The sequence below is a fragment of the Dipodomys merriami genome, unplaced genomic scaffold, assembly GCF_024711535.1.
Source record: "Dipodomys merriami isolate MVZ:Mamm:240054 unplaced genomic scaffold, mDipMer1.0.p SCAF_170, whole genome shotgun sequence".
Taxonomy (NCBI): domain Eukaryota; kingdom Metazoa; phylum Chordata; class Mammalia; order Rodentia; family Heteromyidae; genus Dipodomys; species Dipodomys merriami.
The window spans coordinates 2,004,194-2,022,993 of record NW_027203049.1 but is presented as its reverse complement, the minus strand read 5'-3'; the positions used below and the strand labels follow the sequence as shown (position 1 = coordinate 2,022,993).

At 38.0% G+C, this 18,800-nt stretch overlaps 1 long non-coding RNA gene across 1 annotated transcript in view; it reads left to right on the top strand.

Moving 5' to 3' along the window:
* Positions 1–11,395, top strand: part of LOC138829371 (uncharacterized) — a 47,690-nt gene extending 36,295 nt beyond the window's left edge. Inside the window, exon 2 of the long non-coding RNA XR_011372566.1 lies at positions 11,253–11,395. This is a non-coding gene — a long non-coding RNA (uncharacterized lncRNA). The remainder of the gene's footprint in view (positions 1–11,252) is intronic.
* The last annotated feature ends 7,405 nt before the right edge of the window (positions 11,396–18,800 follow it).

The following is an 18,800-nucleotide window of genomic DNA, read 5'->3' as shown; positions in this document are numbered from 1 at the left end:
TATTAAATAGATTATAACATGTATTATGTATTAACAGACTTCCTCATTTTAGATGTAGGAACAGGCAACATATTAAAAGAAAAATGTTCTAATCTCCGAGTTATTTCTCTACCAGAGAACAATACCAGGTTTCATTCTTTTTTTTTTAATTTTATTTTATTTTATTTGTGAACATACGGTACAGAGGGGTTACAATTGCATGGGCAGGATAATGCGTACATTTCTTACCAAGCACTGCAGCCTCCTCCTTTGTTTACCCTTCACATCACTTCCCAGCCTCCCCCCTCCCCGCCAATTCCCAGCCTTCTGCTTCCCCCCCTCCTCCCCTCCTGCACCAACCTTGTAAAGCTCATTTTGGACATGACAACTTGTACTTCTCATTGTTGCAACAGGTCCACCTGCATGCTTAAACAACTGGTTTTTCCCCATCTCCTCCACAAGTTATACTGACATCAAATATAGCAAAGAGATAATCTTATAAATGCATTAGAAACACATGCATAAAAGAAAAAAACATTAAAATACACATCTAAGTGTTCATTTTCCTGACATCACATTATCTGACCTTTTCCGCTTGACTCATACATATACTAGATATTACAAATAAGGGAAACCATGGGACCAATGTTTCTTTGGGCCTGGCTTACTTCACTTAATATATTTTTTTCCAATTTTTTCCATTTCCTAACAAATGGTGCAATGTCATTCTTTCTGACGGAGGCATAGAATTCCATTGTGTATATATACCACATTTTCTTGATCCATTCATCTACTGAGGGGCATCTGGGTTGGTTCCATATCTTAGCTATGGTAAATAATGCTGCAATAAACATAGTTGTGCTGGTAGCTTTAGTGTGGTCTTCTTTGTAAACATTTCGGTAAATGCCCAAAAGTGGGATTGCTGGGTCATAGGGGAGTTCTACGTGAAGTCTTTTGAGGAACCTCCATCCTGCTTTCCAAAGTGGTTGAACAAGTTTACATTCCCACCAACAATGAAGTAAAGTTCCTTTCTGTCCACATACCCTCCAGCATCTGTTGTTGTTAGAGTTCTTGATTTTTGCCGTTCTAACTGGAGTGTGGTGATATCTCAATGTTGTTTTGATTTGCATTTCTTTTATGGCTAGCAATGTTGAACATTTCTTCATGTGTCTATTGCCCATCCTTCTTTCTTCTTCAGAGAAGTTTCTCTTCAAGTCTTTCTCCCACTTATTTATTGGGCAGTTGTTTCTTTGAGGATTTGTTGTTGGGGGGTTTAATATTTTGAATTCCAAGTATATTTTAGATATGATACCCTTGTCCGTTGTATGGCTAGTAAAGATCTTCTCCCAATCCGTGGGTTTTCTATTGATCTTTCTAGCTATGACATTTGCCCTGCAGAAGCTCTGCAACTTTATGCAATCCCATTTGTCCAACCTTTCTTTGATTTGTTGTGTTTCCGGGTCTCTATTCAGAAAATTTCGGCCTGAGCCAAGGAGACCTAGGGTTTCTCCTATTCCATCCTGTAAAGTTTTCAGAGTGTCTGCTTTGACTTCAAGGTCTTTGATCCATTTGGAGTTGATTCTGGTGCAGGGTGATATATAAGGATCTAGCTTAAGTTTTCTACATGTAGTTAACCAATTTTGCCAGCACCATTTACTGAAGAGGTTGTCTTTCTTCCATTCTATTGTTTTAGCTCCCTTATCGAAGATTAGATTGCTGTAGGTCTGTAGGTTCATTTCTGGGTTTTCAATTTTATTCCATTGGTCCTGAGGTCTGTTCTTATGCCAATACCAAGCTGTTTTGATTACTATGGCTTTATAGTAGAGTTTGAAATTTGGTATTGATAGTCCTCCAGCAGTGTTTTTCCGTTGAGGAGCGTTTTTGCTATTCGGGGTCTTTTATTTTTCCATATGAATTTTTGGATTGCCTCTTCTATTTCCTTGAAGAATGAGGGTGGAATTTTGATAGGTCTCAGGTTGAATTTGTAGATACCCTTGGGAAGAATTGCCATTTTCACAATGTTAATCTTTCTAATCCAGGAGCATGGGAGATTTTGCCATTTTTTAAGTTCTGTGTTGATTTCCTTTTTTAAGATTTTAAAGTTTTCATCATAGAGGTCCTTCACTTCTTTAGTTAAGTTAATTGCTAGATATTTTATTTTTTGTGGGGCTATTACGAATGTGGATGTTTTCCTAATTTCAGCCACACTTTTCTCATTGTTGGCATACAGAAAAGCCATTGATTTTGGGGGGTTAATTTTATAACCTGCTACTTTGCCAAGGTTTTGAATCAGCTTGAATAATTTGGGAGTGGAGTCTATGGGATTCTTAAATACAATATAATGTCATCTGCAAAGAGTGAGAGTTTTATTTCTTCTTTCCCTATTTGGATCCCCTTTATGTCTGCATCTTGTCTTATTGCTGTAGCTAGATATTCTAATATTAGATTGAAGAGAAGTGGAGAGAGTGGGCATCCTTGTCTTGTTCCTGAGTTAAGAAGAAATGGCTTTAATTTTTCAACATTGAGTATAATGCTAGCTGTAGGTTTGTCATATAGAGCCTTTATTGTGTTGAGGAATGTTCCAGGGATTCCTAATTTTTCCAAAACCTTCATCATAAAGGTGTGTTGGATCTTGTCGAATGCTTTTTCTGCATCTATTGAAATAACCATGTGGTTCTTATTCTTGCTCCTGTTGATGGGATGAATAATATTAATTGATTTGCGTATATTGAACCTGATTTGTATCCCTGAAATGAATCCTGTTTGATCATGGTGTATGATTTTTTGGATGAATTGTTGAAGTCGATTGGACAAAATTTTGCTGAGAAGTTTTGCATCAATGTTCATCAATGAAATGGGTCTATAGTTCTCTTTTTTTGATGATTCCCTGCCTGGTTTTAGGATGAGTGTTATGATGGCTTCATAGAATGTGTTCGGTATTGAGCTTTCTCTTTGAATTTCATTGAAGAGTTGGAGGAGTATTGGTGTGAGCTCTGCTTTGAAGGCCTTGTAAAATTCCACTATAAAAACATCTGGTCCTGGACTTTTCTTAGCTGGGAGGTCTCTTATTGCTGTTTCTATTTCAATGCTTGATTTTGGCCTGTTGAGCTGGTATAACTCATCTTGGTTTAGTTTTGGCATGTCAATAATTGCTAGGAAAAGTTCCATTTCTGTAAAGTTCCCATACTTATTAACATAAAGTTTTGAGAAGTATTCCCTTATAATGTTCTAAATCTTGGTTGTTTCCGTGGTGATGTTTCCATTCTCATCTCTGAGTTTAATAATTTGAGTGGGTTCTCTCCTTTTTCTGATAAGATTTGCTAAGGATCTGTCAATTTTGTTAATTTTTTCGAAGAACGAACTCTTTGTTTTGTTGATTGTTTCTATAGTTTTTTTGGATTCTAATTCATTTAATTCTGATTTAATTTTGATTATTTCTTTCTGTCTACTGGATTGAGGTTTAACTTGCTTCTCTTTTTCAAGGAGGTTTAGTTGTGTCATTAAATTGCTAGTTTCAGATCTATCCAATTTGTTGATGTAGGAGCTCAGAGCTATAAACTTACCTCTGAGTACTGCCTTTGCTATGTCCCAGAGGAACTGGTAATTTGTGTGTTCATTTTTGTTGAAAAGCATGAACATTTGAATTTCCTTTTTAATCTCTTCCAAGACCCACTCTTGATTCAGCAGTGTGTTGTTCAGCCTCTATGATATACCGGACTTTCTTTGGTGGCTTTTGGTGTTGAGTTCTAATTTTATTCCCTTGTGGTCAGAGAGAATGCAAGGTATAACTTCAATGTTTCTGAATTTAGACAAGATTGGTTTGTGGCCTAAATTGTGGTGTATTTTGGAAAACGTGCCATGTACTGCTGAGAAAAACGTGTATTCTGATGCTGCTGGGTGAAATGTTCGGTAGATGTCTGTTAAGTCTAGTTGATCTATGCAGCTGTTTAGATCTGCGGTTTCTCTGTTGAGTTTTTGCCGAGTTGATCTATCTAGTGGGGAGAATGGTGTGTTAAAATCCCCAACAATTAATGTCTTTCGATCTATATGGGATTTGAGGGAAACTAGTGTTTCTTTGATAAATTTGGGTGCTCCATTGTTTGGCGAATAGATATTTAGAATTGTAATATCCTCCTGAAGGAGAGATCCTTTAATTAGTATGTAGTGACCTTCTTTATCTCTTCTAACGAATTTTAATTTGAAGTCTATTTTATCTGATATTAGGATTGCAACTCCCGCCTGTTAATGGGGGCCGTTTGCTTGGTAGATTTTGTTTCAGCCTTTAACTTTGAAAATGTGTTTGTTTTTACGGGCAAGATGTGACTCCTGCAGGCAGCAGATAGAAGGGTCTTGTTTTTTAATCCAACTAGACAGTCTATGTCGCTTAATTGGAGAGTTCAGTCCGTTAACGTTAAGAGATAGGACTGAGAGCTATTTGGGAGTGTCTGCCATGTTATCCACCTTCTTGGGGGCTGCGAAAACTGGGTTCTTCCTATGGCTCTTGGATTCTCAGTTTGGGTGCAGTTTCTTGGCCTTTGTTGCGGTCTTGTTGGTTTTCTATGTGTAGGACATCTTTAAGAATCTTTTGTAGGGCTGGTTTGGTGGAGATGTATTGTTTCAATATTTCTTTGCTATGGAAGGCTCTTATTTGGCCTTCAGTTATGAAGGAGAGTTTAGCTGGGTACAGTATTCTTGGTTTATAGTTGTTTGTTTTTAGGGCATGGCATATGTCATTCCAGGCTCTTCTTGCTTTGATTGTCTCTGCTGAGAAATCTGAGGTGATTCTAATTGGTTTCCCTTTATAGGTGATTACCCTTTTCTCCTTGACAGTTTTAAGGATCTTTTCCTTGGTCTGAGTTGATCCTGTGTGGATTATAATGTGACTGTGTGATGTCCTATTCTGGTCTGGTCTATTTGGGGTTCTAAAAGCTTCTTGTATCTGAATAGGCCTATATTTTTGTATGTTTGGGAAGTTCTCTGCTAGGATCCTGTTAAATAAATTTCCTAGACAATTAACTTCTGTTTCTAGGTGCTCCTCTACACACATTATCCTTAGATTAGGCCTTCTGATGGTGTCTTCCAGGTGTTGGATAGATCTATATTTCTTGGACTTGTCTTGGATGGTTGTATGTTCTTTCTCTATAATATCTAGGCTGTCTTCAATCCCTGAGATTCGATCTTCTGCATGATCTAACCTGCTGTCAAGACTCTCTACTTTGTTTTTTATCTCTTTTCCTTCTAATTGGTCAGCTTTGATGGCTTCAAGTTCTTTGTTGAAGCTCTGTTTTAGGTCTTGTAGGAATTTCATTACTTCCTTAATTTGGTGTTCAGTGTTTATTCTCAAATCACTTAGTTGATTGGTTATGGTTTCTTTGGACTCCCATTCCTTCTCTTGGGTTCCATTCAGCATTCCCTTTGTGGTCTCCCTGACTTCCTTCAGCTCTTTGTTAATGGATTCCATGAATGTCTTTAGTGATATTTGTGTATTCTCTACCTGGTCTCTCAATTCCTGAATTACTTTTTGATTAGCTTCCTCCCGTCTGTGGGATTCCTGCAGTTCCCTTTCTTCACATTCGGGGGATTCCTGCAGTTCTCTTTGAGTGTTCTCAGCCTGCTCATGCCATTCCTCCCTTTCTCTTTGAGTATTCTCAAGTTGTTTACGCAAATCCTGTATCAGTTTTTGAGTAGCTTCCTCACGCTTATGATATTCCTGTATAAACTTTTGGGATGCCTCCTCTCTCTCCCTTTTCACGCTCATACAAGGTCCTTTGCAAGTTGTCAAAATTCTCATTTATCATGTTTGCCACCAGTGTTTGTGGCGCTATTTGGGAACTCTCTTCTGGGTTGTTCATTATCTGTTCTGACCCCTGATTATCAAGATTGGGAATTGAGATACCCGGATTTGCCATTTTTCTTGTTTTTCTGGCTTACTCTGCCCATTTGAGATGAAAATAGCACCAGTTTTGTTCTAGAACACTATCTTAAGGCAACCATCAACCAACGTTTGCATTTATACAGTCAATAGTCTACAGATACATTCTAGTTCAACAGATACATCTATTCAACATCAAACAACTATATGTTAATGGGTTTCAAACTGCAGAAAAGAATTTGGAAAACCAAAAATTTTTAGGTTTAGGGAGAGATGTGGGTAAAAAATAGGAATAGATTGGTGTGGGGAGGCACAGGGAGAGTTAACTATGTCCTAATCTCAATGCAGGAAATAGGTTGGGTAGGATGGAAGTAGAGAGAGAGAGAAAAGGAAGAAAGTGAAAGGGAAATGAAAAGAGACCAGAAAAAAATAGAAACGTAAAAATTAATATTATTATGGAGATTAAAAGACCATCTATTTAGAGAGGAATGTGAGTATATTAATAGAAGGGTAGGGACATAGAGGAGAAGTGCAAAACTTAAGAAAATGCTTAAAATATTATATAGGTATAAAGAGGTAGAACTGCTATTAAGGAATTTAAGTCTCAGAGGTTTTGAATTGAGTAATAAATTTGTGGATTAAGTGTGTACACAATGGGGAATAGGGTGTAATAGTCAACTATGGGTTTATCTGAGGATGTGCAGGACAATAGTTAAGTCACATACAGAAGATCAAAAGAGAGGAAAAGGTGAAAAGGATTAGAAAGGGAGAGAAAAAGATCAGAAGTTCAGTAGAGCTAGACAAAAAAAACAAAAAGATAGTTAAGAAAGAAAGAAAAAGAGAAAGAAGACAAGAAAAGAAAGGAAAACGCACATTTATGTATTCCTAAAATAAAAATTATAAGAGGAAAAAAAAGTTACCGGAAAACAATTATTTTTTCAAAAAAAGGCAAAAATTAAAGATTAATAAAATTTTTAGAAAAGGAAAAAAAATTATATATATAAAAGGTACCAAAAAAAAGAAAAAAAAGAGAAAAAAAAGAAAAGAAAAGAAGAGGAAGAGAAGAAAAAAAAAGTTCTTTGATTTTTTTTTGATTTTTTCGGAGGGGTGGGAAGAATCCTGTATCTCCCCTTTGTCTGTAAACAGCCTCTTGTTTGAGTCTCTGGTCAGCTTGAAGTCATGTGGCTTGACTGGTTTCTTAAGTCAGTTTGTTCGAACAGGCAGAAAAATGCTCTGCTTTACCCAAGATTTTGAGATCCCCCTCCCCGATTAGTTTAATGGAAGGGTGATCTGCTTTGAGAATCACAAAAGAGGGGGATGCAGTGGTAAGGCTAGGTTCTGGGTAGAGTTGAGGTCTTTCAACAATCAGTAGCTTTTTCCTGGGGATATTTTGTGAAAAAAAAAAAAAAACAAAACTAACAGAGCCCAGCCTGGAGCCGTTCTCAGGGTTTCTGTTTTTCAATTGATTGTTGAGGCTGCTAGAGGGAGAGGCAGCCTCTGGCTCTGGTTAGCCAGTGAGGAATGCCACTCCAATGGCTGGTGCCTGAGCTGGGTGACTTTTCCCTGGATGGAGCCGAGTCTGGCAGGTCACTTCGCCGCCGTTAAGTTCTTGTGACCTGCTAAATGACTCGTTTTATTCCAAGGCCTGGGTTGGAGCTAGCAGCTCCTCCGAGCTTTGTCGGTATCCAAGATGGAGATCTCCGGTGCTGGGGGGGGAGGGGTGGCCTTCCCTCCTCCGCTCCCTGAGAAGGAGTGAGGATGTCGGGCTTCTACTCACGTGGAGTCTTGGATCCTGGGTTGTCTCTGGTCTGGGAACTGCAGGATGAAGTTGTCCGCTCCTTGTCATTTCTTGCTGGTGTTGAGTAGAATCTGCTCGCCTGCTGTTTCTGGCTCCTTAGTCCCCGACTCTCTGTGTGAGCACTCAGTTATGGCCCCAGCTGTGCCGCGACCCTGCCGCAGCCGCCGCCGCCGCGGTGGCTGGCAGGCGCTCAGATGTGTCTTTTTGCCTTGGCTTCCCCCCTCTTGTCTAACTCTCTGTCCTGTGATGGCACACTTGGTGTGATTCTCTGGCTTAGGACTGTTCACTGGAACTCTAAAACTGCTTTCTATGCTAGAGCTTCTTCAGATTCCAGCTTCTCCTCCGCCATCTTCCCCCCAGGTTTCATTCTTATTACCCAAAGAGCAACATAGGAAAGCGATGCCCATGGATGTGGTTCTCTGGATTTTGGAAATTGTGATCATATATATATATATATATATATATATATATATATATATATATATATATATATATATAAAATGAAAATATTGAATATATAAAACTATAACAACAGATAAATAAGTGAATAACTATGTGCACACACTCCCAGTCACTTTCATGTATAAGACTTTTTTTCTTTGCTCTTATTCACCTATATAGAGAGTACATGAGTTGCCCTTGAATTGTCCTGGAAGTTCTTTATTGGGATACTGTAACTTCACATCTTTTGTTCCCTAAGTAGTCAGATGCTATGTATTCAATAACAAAACTGTTACAAGCAAAAGTATCCACCCTGACACACAGAGGAACTTGGATTTCAGAAATGCCACAAATAAGCGGGAGGTACAGCAGTACTTTTCAAAATTGAATAGACTACATATTTATTAGAAAGCTTGTAAGAAAAAAACTTCAGCATAGGATGATACACTTGAAGAAAACTACAGTTTAAATTACATATAGCCGGGGGCTACAATAGACAATAAATAAGAATTAAAAAAAATAAATTACATATGACATCAATTTACAAAGTTCCAGGACATTTCCCTACTCTTGAAAACTAGAGTAATACATATTAAAAATAAATAAATGAAAAGACAAATGTTTTATACCAAATTTCAAAACATACTATATGTTATACAAATGAAATGCAATAAGCATGCATTTTACAGTCTAGTAAAATCATATGGCATGAAGAATCTGATTAACTGATTCATAAAAGTCAATACAATGCAGTTAAACCTTCCGTTATCTCACGTGGTAACTTAGCAGAATACTTTCAATCTATGGTGTCTATTTTGCATGTTATCCAGCCCTATCCATCCCACAATGGCAGAAGGCTTTTCCTGAGAAAGTCCAGAGACCCGTCTACTGTGAGTGCTCAATGTAAACCTGTTCCAATTCTCTTTTATTTGGGCATGTGATAGACTGACTATCTGTTAACTTGCCAAAGGCACAATTTGGACAGGTTTCCAGTAGTGATATTTTAGCTCTCAGAAAAAAAGGGAAATTGAAGTCAGAGGGAAAATCTACCAGATCTCTGAAAGATTTCTATCATTGTGCTAAACCTGTAGCTTTCTACTGACAGTTGAACAAACTGCAGTAATTGCCACTCCAACGACATGTCCAAAAATTGGCTTTCCAAATATTGACCTATTTTCACTTTGGTAAATCAAGACACACTATTGTGGTTCCGTTTTACTTAAACTATCAGCTATGGTTGGCCCAAAGGATAGTTGAACTTACGAATTTCTTAAATTTTAGGTCATCACACAATCACTTCATAGCCCTTAAACATTAAAAATACCTACCCATATAAGTCTGCATTACATACTTATTACTGTTTTTCTTCATTTGTCATGTTTTACATATTTGGGTATCCCTGGGCTTAGCTCTGTAATATTCCTTCTCATTTTTTTTTTTTTTACCACTGAGTACAGTAATTATTTCTGTAGTTTTTCTCCATCTCTGTTTACTTTAATTCAAGTCCTTAATAGCATCCTGTCTACTGACAACTCCTAACAACTGATTTTAACAAACTCAAAATATCCCAAAGTGAGCTTTGATCTCTATCTACAAACCAATCCCTCATTACTATTTGATTAAGTGATAACTCTTCCAGCTGTCTTCTCAAAATACCTTGGAGTCATTTCAGACTTACATACTTTTTCACACCTCATGTTTAATCTATGACCAGGTTCGACAAATTAACTCACTGTATATTTTAGGAAGCATATATATGTGTATACACACACACACACACACACACACACACACACACACACACATATATATATATATATATATATATATATATATATATATATGTTATATGAGTGCTAGTACTATGACTAAAATTTGCAGCCTAGGTTCTTTTATTTTTATTTTGTTTGGGGGGGGTCCGGTCGTGGGGCCTGAACTCTGGGCATGGGTGCTGTCCCTCAGCTCTTCAACTCCAGGATAGTGCTCTACCACTTGAGCCACAGCACCACTTTCAACTTTGTTCTTTTTGCTTATGTGGTGCTGAGGAATTGATCCCAGGACCTCATGCATTCAAGGCAAGCGCTCTATCACTGAGCCACCTTCCCAGCCCCTTACTTTTCTTTTTGGTTCAGTCTTTATTTGGTATAAAGATCACCTACAATGTCATTACCCACACCCTTTTAATTTAAAAATGTGTATATTCTGTAGCAATGTTATTGCCATTATAACTATAATTAGGAAGATATTGTGGGTTCATCTGCTCCATACATCTTGAAAGGTAATGAATGTGAAACCTACAGAATATCCTCAGATATGCCTGGTGGAAACCTGGATTTGAATTATGGTTCTGCAGCTGATCCGTATTTGGTACTTGGGAAATTTGTTTGGCCTTGTTGCCTACTTCTGTTTTTAATAAAATAGTTAATTCATTTCCTAACTGGAAGAACTATCTTGAGCACGAAAATTACCCTAATGCAGGTGCAGTGCTTGGAATGGTGACTGCACACTGTGTAGTAGGTCCCAAAGAAGTCAGCTTCCATCAACATTGTCAGAGAATCCTTCCTGAAGGCCTGAAGAAATATATACCCAACTGCTGTTAATATCTGTGAAAACTTATCTTTACAAAAAAAGGTCTTGTCTTCATATGAAACAAAGTAATGTTGGGGCTGTCCTGTGGCTTTTAGTCTGAAGGAGTTTTGCCTAAATTTTATTCTTACACGATTAGTAGTAGCAGTAGCATTCTTTAGTGCTACCCTTCATTTTTCTAGTTCTGTGTTGCATTTGGAATACTATTGTAACAATTTATAATCTTTGTTATTAGAATAAATAAACTAAAACTGCTGAAGTTTTAAATAAAGAGACAATTTTAGGTGTGCATTACATTTTATGTGCTTAATACTTTCCTGAAATTATTCCTTTTAGGTTATATATCCCTAACAAACTATTTTTTAACATTTCTTATATGATTTATAGATTTATTTTATGATTCTTATATGATTTCTTAGAGATCCATAAATAAAACATCTCAGAACAGGAAAAAAGTAGGTAAGAAGTTATAAAAATACTATTATGGTGTCTTAATGGCTAAGTGTAAAGAACATGTAACAAAACAGTTGGAAGATTCATTTGCTCTTTTTTCTATTCTCTCACCCTTCATTGTAGAAACTTTCTCACTATGAAGTGCCAAGTCGTCTGGACATTTCAAGACTCATCTCAGTGACAGAAGTGATGGGATTAGGACATGTGCTCCTATGACTGGCTTTTAGGAAGTTCACAATAAAGCAATACCAGTACATATAAAGAAACTTTTGTGAGTGATGTGCATTGACTTCCTCAATTGCCAAAATTAAATTCATATGTCAAAACATCAAATTACTTACATTATAATATATGCAGTTCAACTGGCATTACTAACACTTCCATAAATCAAATGCAAACTAAAAGCTCTATATCAAAAACCAATATCTAAGGCAGTGTTGGAAATACAAGAAGAAACACAATAAATCTTATAGAGTGAGATCTTTAACACTGGCAATGAGCAATGATATCTGAATTTTTCACCAAGCTTGGAAAGTTCAGGTGTCCACTAATGATGTGATTAGAGTTTCGGAGTTGACCTTGGTATTAAGATTAGAGGTAAAATTCAAAGACAGCTAAGGTTGCTGCAGTATTGTAGCTCTATACAATGTGACCCTCCCTGATAATGGTAAAGCACAGAGTAGAAGCTAAGTCAGTAAAATGTATAGGAAGGATTTTCCACTGAGAATAATTGCAGGGGGTGATCATCACTCTTCCATTGAAAATGTACAGCCCATCATTCTACTTTAAACTCTAGAATATTTCTGATCTGAAGACAATTATAACACACCGATGTGCTGTGAGTGCTGACCAGTTTAGGTGTGTATTACTATAATATATGTAAAATCTTTAGAGGTATGGAGTGACCTGTGTTGTTAAGTTTCATGGAAAAATGTTCACAATTATGCAATTCACACTCATCTAAGTCTGAATCAGGCAACTGAGATAAGACATTTGGGTCATCACTCCAGTGACCAGGTTTGTGACCTATGAAATAAATAACATTATTTCACAATGTATATGTGTTTCTGAAAATTTATGCAATACCAAATACCAAATGTACAAAAGGGACATTTGTCCATCTCTTATATATATCCGAAGTAAAGGTACACCAGAATTATACTTTCTTGTTAGAGGATCACAGAATGACTGCTGATTTTAGGTTTCTTTCCAGGTGCTCCTATACATTTGTGAATCTTCTCTGAGGAAGTGTTTTCCATAGTTTGTTTTGAGGTGTTCCGAATATCAGTACTGTCACTAACCACAGCCATGAAACAGCAAAGATGATGGGATACCTGGCCAAAGAACTGAGAAATCACAGGAAGTGATAGGAAAGAAGATACCAGAGGAGCCAAAGCCTCATTGCCAGCTTCTGGATCCCCAAATCCTGTTTTAAATGCTTTATATTCATTCTACTACAGGGGTGGGGTAATGAGTGGCTACAGGTATGTCCGCAAACTGAGGCATCAATCTAGTTGGTGGTTACAATTATTAACTGAGGTATTGTTTGTATACATAGTGATAATTGAATCCCTTATTATTAAGGAGCAGAAGGGAGCAATAATCATTACAACCATAGCACAGACATCCATCTTGTTTCCAAAGTCTTAAACTTTTAGTGTCCAACAGCTCTAACTTAAATACTTTTGAGGTAACAACCCATACCCCTGTCTTCCCTTAACTGTTTGACCTTTCCAGAGCACAGCTCTCAGCCTTTTGATTACTGTTTGAGATGGCTTCCCAATATATCCCTTTCCAGGTATAACAGTTTGACTCTAGAATCCCTCACAAGTACTATTACAGATGGGTTATTTTGAAAGGGATATTTTTTTCTAGGGTAGGTTCACTTTTTTAAATTTTATTTTATTTAAAGGTACTGTACAGAGTGGTTACAGTTACATGAGTAAGGTACATTCCTTGATGTATATTGTTACCCACTCCATTGTTGTTCTCCTATCCTTTCCCACCTCAACCATACCCCCCACCCCAAAGTTGTAAAGTTCATTGCCGGTATATTGTCTTGTGAATATCATTGTTGCAATGGGTCACTTCTTTCATCATTATGTTATTTCCCTTTCCTTCTCCAAATCAGATAATGTATATACAAGATGGAAGGTACCAGAATCAAGACAGAGATGTCCAGAGATAAATCAAAGACAAATGAAATAAAATAACATCTAGTTACACTTCTTTACCGACATCAAGGTTGATATCTGAAAAAAAAAAGTAATTGTTGTTTCCATGTCTTGGAGTCCATTTCAATTAGCATCATTTTGTATGGTCAAATGTACATAGCTCTAGAGCCAGCATTCCCATTCATGGGCATTTGTCGAAATTATCTCTAGATAGCTAATGGATGAAAAATAGAATTGAAAATAGCAAAGGAAAACAAATCACCATTCAGGTATTATGATTTTATAATTCTAATATGAAAGAACTGAAGCTTTTGTTTAATGAAGAAGACAGTTTAGCCTGTAATTTCAATGCAAAGCATCAGTTGAAATGAGTCTAAACTCTTTTCCTCAAAGATATCCAAGAGTAATATACTCATCCTCTAAAGAGTAAAAAAGTAATTATTTTAAATAGCTTTGCTTAATATTAATTTACGTGTAGAAAATAAGTTAAAATATCTTCTCTCAGGCAGGGAAGGTGGCTCAGTGGTAGTGTTGGCATGCAAGAGTCCCTGGTTCAATTCTTCAGTACCACATAAGCAAAAAGAAAAAACCCGGAAGTGGCGCTGTGGCTCAAGTGGTAGAGTGCTAAACTTGAGCTGAAGAGCTGAAGGACAGCGTCCATGTCCATAGTTCAAGACCCACGACCGGACTCCAAAAAATAAAACACTAAAACTACCAGCACAAGTATGTTTTTGGCAGCATTATTACCATATCTAAGATATGGAACCAGTCCAGATGCCCCTCAGTAGATGAATGGATCAGGAAAATGTGGTATATATAAACAATGGAATTTCATGCTTGTATGAGAAAGAATGACATAGCTCCTTTCTTAAGAAAATGGAAAGACTTGGAAAAAAATCATTATGTGAAGGAAGCCAGACTCAAAGAAACATAGGCTCTATGGTTTCCCTCATTTTTATTAATTAATATATACTTAGGATAGTCCTGTAAGATAGGTTCATTTTTTACACTCTTAATATTCGCTGTGTGTGTTTGTGTGTGTGTGTGTGTGTGTGTGTGCACATGTGTGTGTGCACGTGTGTGCACGTGTGTGCAGCAATGAAACTGACTCAGAGCCTCAAAATCTTGCTTGTTTTTTTTCACTCATGTCTGACTGAATCTGTACTATTTTAACCAAGGTTTCACTATGTATTTGATTGAACAATTGAACATAAATGTCTCGTGGATTGCTACCCCAGCCATCTGTGAACCATGGTCTTACAATCTCAGCCTCATGAGATGAGATACTGGCATCTAGCTCTATTGCCAAGTGTCATTTCTTCGTTTTGTTTTGTTTTGTTTTTGTTGTTTTTGTGCATCTAAAATCTGTATGGAAAACAAATCATTTATAATCAGGACTAGTCACATAAAATTGTGTGTTGTTTAAAGATTACCTTAATAATGTAATCCTTTTGCATACACATTATGTGATTTGATTTTTTGAACTCTTCTTGTCTTGGTTTTATAGGGTGTTAGGTGTTTAAAAACAGAATTTATCAAGGTTTAACTCTAAACTACTGAAACAGGACCTTTATTATTACTCAATGTCCTGTAAATCATAAGTTTATCACTACTTGAGGCACCATATGAGCACAAATAGTTTCCTATAATACCTAAACATATTTTAGACCTCAATGCCATACAATGCACACTTCTGTCAAATATGCAAGGGCATTCTTTGTGATTCTCCATGGATTTTCACTGTTCTTTTCTCTATTCTCCAGTGCTAAGTCTTGTGATGGTCATGTTGATTTTCTCCCCTATTATATTCATCATTGCATCTTGGGAACTACTGGTATGCATTACTATACTTCTGTCCATTCTCCTTGTGCTTCGGCTTGTACCCCTCTGACCTCGAAGGGCTAAGAATTGGGGATGTTTGCTTTACTCTTTATCTCAGACATCTATCTTTACTTTCTAGAAATACATTCATTGAATTCCTTCTGTAAAGTCTAATGTCTTAAAATTATTACTGCATTTTCATGGCTTTGTTACTTGGCATTAGGGAAGAACATAGATCAGTACTGTAACTTAGGTAAAAGATTATTGCAATCATGCTTCACTAGATATTCTTCATTGGATAATGTGTATTTCAAGGTCTGCCTGCCTGCTTCCTTTTCACTGTTTTGTTTATTTTTCAATGTAGTCTTTTCTTCTGGAAAATATTTATGTGCCTAGTGAAGATCAATTCTTACTGTAACTATTCATTAATTTTATTCCAACCTCATTTCACAGATCCCTCTGAGTTTCTTCAGGGTCTGTATAGTGCTTCACATTTTAAAATATGTTTTAACATCGATGCATCCAATGATGAAGACACATTCCTTAAGTCACCATTTTGATGACTGAAAAGAAACCATGCTGCAATCTCACTATATGGCAATTTTCTGGTTTTAAATTCTTTTAGATTAAAATTGATGCTGGACAACAAATATTCTGTGTACAATTTTATATTTTCCTAATTATTTTAATATACTTCCCATATTATATAAATTTAAAACATTATCACTTACTTAGTTTTAGGATTTCTAAAACGGTCAGAGTAAAAGTTCTATTCATTCACAATTTTTTTTTTTTGGGTCCGGTCGTGGGGCCTGAACTCTGGGCCTGGGCGTTGTCCCTCAGCTCTTCAGCTCAAGGCTAGCGCTCTATCACTTGAGCCACAGCAACACTTCCGGCTTTTTTTTTCTTTTTGCTTATGTGGTGCTGAGGAATTGAACCCAGGGCCTCGAGCATGCAAGGCAAGCGCTCTACCACTGAGCCACCTTCTCAGCCCTTCATTCACAATTTTAAGATAATAGAATATCCATTATGACCAAGTGAGATATTTTAAATTTTTTTTGTAGTCCTTAAAGGTTGTGCTGGGGAATACAGCCCAGTGCTTCATATTTCTTGGTCTACTGTGGGCCTCTGAGCCTGATGTGACCTGTGGTTTTATTTTCACTCAACAGGAATTTAAAAAAAAATTCAATAGGAAAGAATTATTACTTGCTTACTTTCTCCAATATCTCTCGCATACATAAAAGTAATATAATTCTACACTGACTGAAAATGGTGTTCCTATTAGAGTAATTGTTTATTTTTTGTAGCCCCACTCTTCACTAAGTCTTGTCCCTTTCCTATCTCCCCTTCCCATAAAACTTGACTGGAACCACTGGAAACCCACTTCCAGTCAGCCTGGTACTTAAAAAGCCAAACCTTAACTAACCTACCCCCTGGTAGTCCTGCTATAAATTTTCAAAGGCCTGACTGCAACCAGAATCCTTCCTGAAAGTCCTCCTCTGCTACAGGGAAATCCTTCTTCCACTCCACCCCTTCCTGGAATCCCTGCTCTGCACCACCAGAAACCAAGCCACATCCATATCTCCTCCTAAGATCCACCTTGCTGCACCAAGAACCCCGCCTACATTGGGCTCCTCCCTCTACTCCTAACTTCATCCACCAGATACCCTGTCCCTAACTACTCTATTCCCTCAGATTCCCATTACTCCCATATTCTATTACTTCCAAGCTCCTCCCGTCCCTTTCATACCCCACTCCCAACCAAACTTCTCCCTCGACCCCTCCTGGTTTCATCAGAAACTCGATCCATAACTAGTCTAAGTAGCCGAACTTTTCAAGCACAGCCCTGCACCTACCTCTTCCCACAATTCCCTTCATGCTACACCAAAATCCCTCCACCTCTCTATAACTGCCCTTGTAGCCCCCCCTTAGTTGACCAGAAGCTTCTCACACAGCCCATCTCCTGCTTGGAAAGCCAGCCCTGCTCCACCATGGGCCTCTCTACCTCCCATATCTACTCTCTCAATGGCTTCATTGTTCCCGTGATGAATCCTCCCCTTATTGGCTCCTCCCACAGATCCACACCCTACTCAACCCTGCCCATAATTACTCTACACCTTTGTAGACCTTCCACTCCTTCTCAAAGTCCCTCTTCCAATTAACCCCATGGCTCCAAGCCCTGACCTGCTCTAGAAAACCCCCACCACACTATCCCATCTCTTGACACCCACATTGCTCCACTGCAAACTACTGCATCTGTTGGCCTCCCTCTGGAAGCCTCACCAGGCTCAACTGTAAATCCCTGTCCCTTCATAATCCCTTTTTGAAGTTTACCTTGCCCCACTGGAAACCCTGTCCAAGTCTAATGTCCTGCCTTGCAACACTGAAATCCCCACCAAAACTCACTGCTCTTTTCGAAGTGGTAACTGGCTACACCAGAAACCCTGTCCTAACTACTCTAGTCCACTGGATCCTATCTCTGCTCTCACAAAGCTCTGGTCCTGAAAAATTCCTCCATACATTGTTACTACATCCTGCTCTGCCAGAAACCCCACCTCCACCCTAACACACTTCCCAAAGGCCCGCCCCCTACTAGCCCACTTCTTTCTAGCACCACTCTGCCCTCTCACAGACCTTGAAAAGCCTCTCTCTCATAGCTCTGCATTCCTGCACCAGAATCCCCACCTTTTGTCAGCCTCTTGCCTTCATTATCTTCCCTGTCTTATGGGAAACCTCACCCTACATATCCCACCAGGGCTCACAGTGCTACACCACAACCCCTCCTCTAAGTAACCTCTTCCTCTGTAGCCTTGTTCTTCCTTTTCAAAGCTCTGCCTCAAACAGCCTCTTCCCCAGTGACCATGCCTTCTTCCACTGAAAACCCATCCACCTGCCAGTCTCCATCCTAAAGTCCCACCTACTCCACAAGAGATCCTGCTCCTAACAAGTCTAGTCTTTCCTGTCCCCTCCCTGCTGTCTCAAAGCCTTACACAGACTGGCTTTCACCCTCAAAGCCCCGCCCTGCTTTACCACAGAGGCTGTGCCAATACCAACTCCTCCCTTGAACCAGACACGGCTCCACCAGAAACCCCACACCACCTCATCCTTGAAGTTCCCACCTAGGAACTTTTATTACAAGTGTGATTTTATAATGGTCACAGAATTCATACTAATCAATATGATAAGAAAGCAGTATTGACAAAAGACAACAAAAATTAGATAGCTATTAGATGCCTTAGTCTAGTTTGGGGTTCTGTTAACAGTGTAGGGCAGACCTGTATTTAACCCAAGTTTTGTATGCGGTATGCTATGGTTTTTTTCAGGCTTGATACAAAATGTCTCTGCCCAGAATTAAATGAAGGCATTTAAAGCTAAAATGATTTAGGGTCATTGTTAACATCTAACACATGTTGAGTTTTTTCTTTATACCTCTCCTTTTCCCTTTCTTTCTTCCTCCCTTTCTTTCTTCCTCCCTTTCTTTCTTTTCTTTTCTTTCTTTTCTTTTCTTTTCTTTTCTTTCTTTCTTTCCTTCTTTCTTTCTTTCTTTCTTTCTTTCTTTCTTTCTTTCTTTCTTTCTTTCTTTCTTTCTTTCTTTCTTTCTTTCTTTCTTTTCTTCCCTTTCCTTTCCTCTTTTAGGAAATGAGTATGAATTTATATATTTTGTTTGCTGAACAAG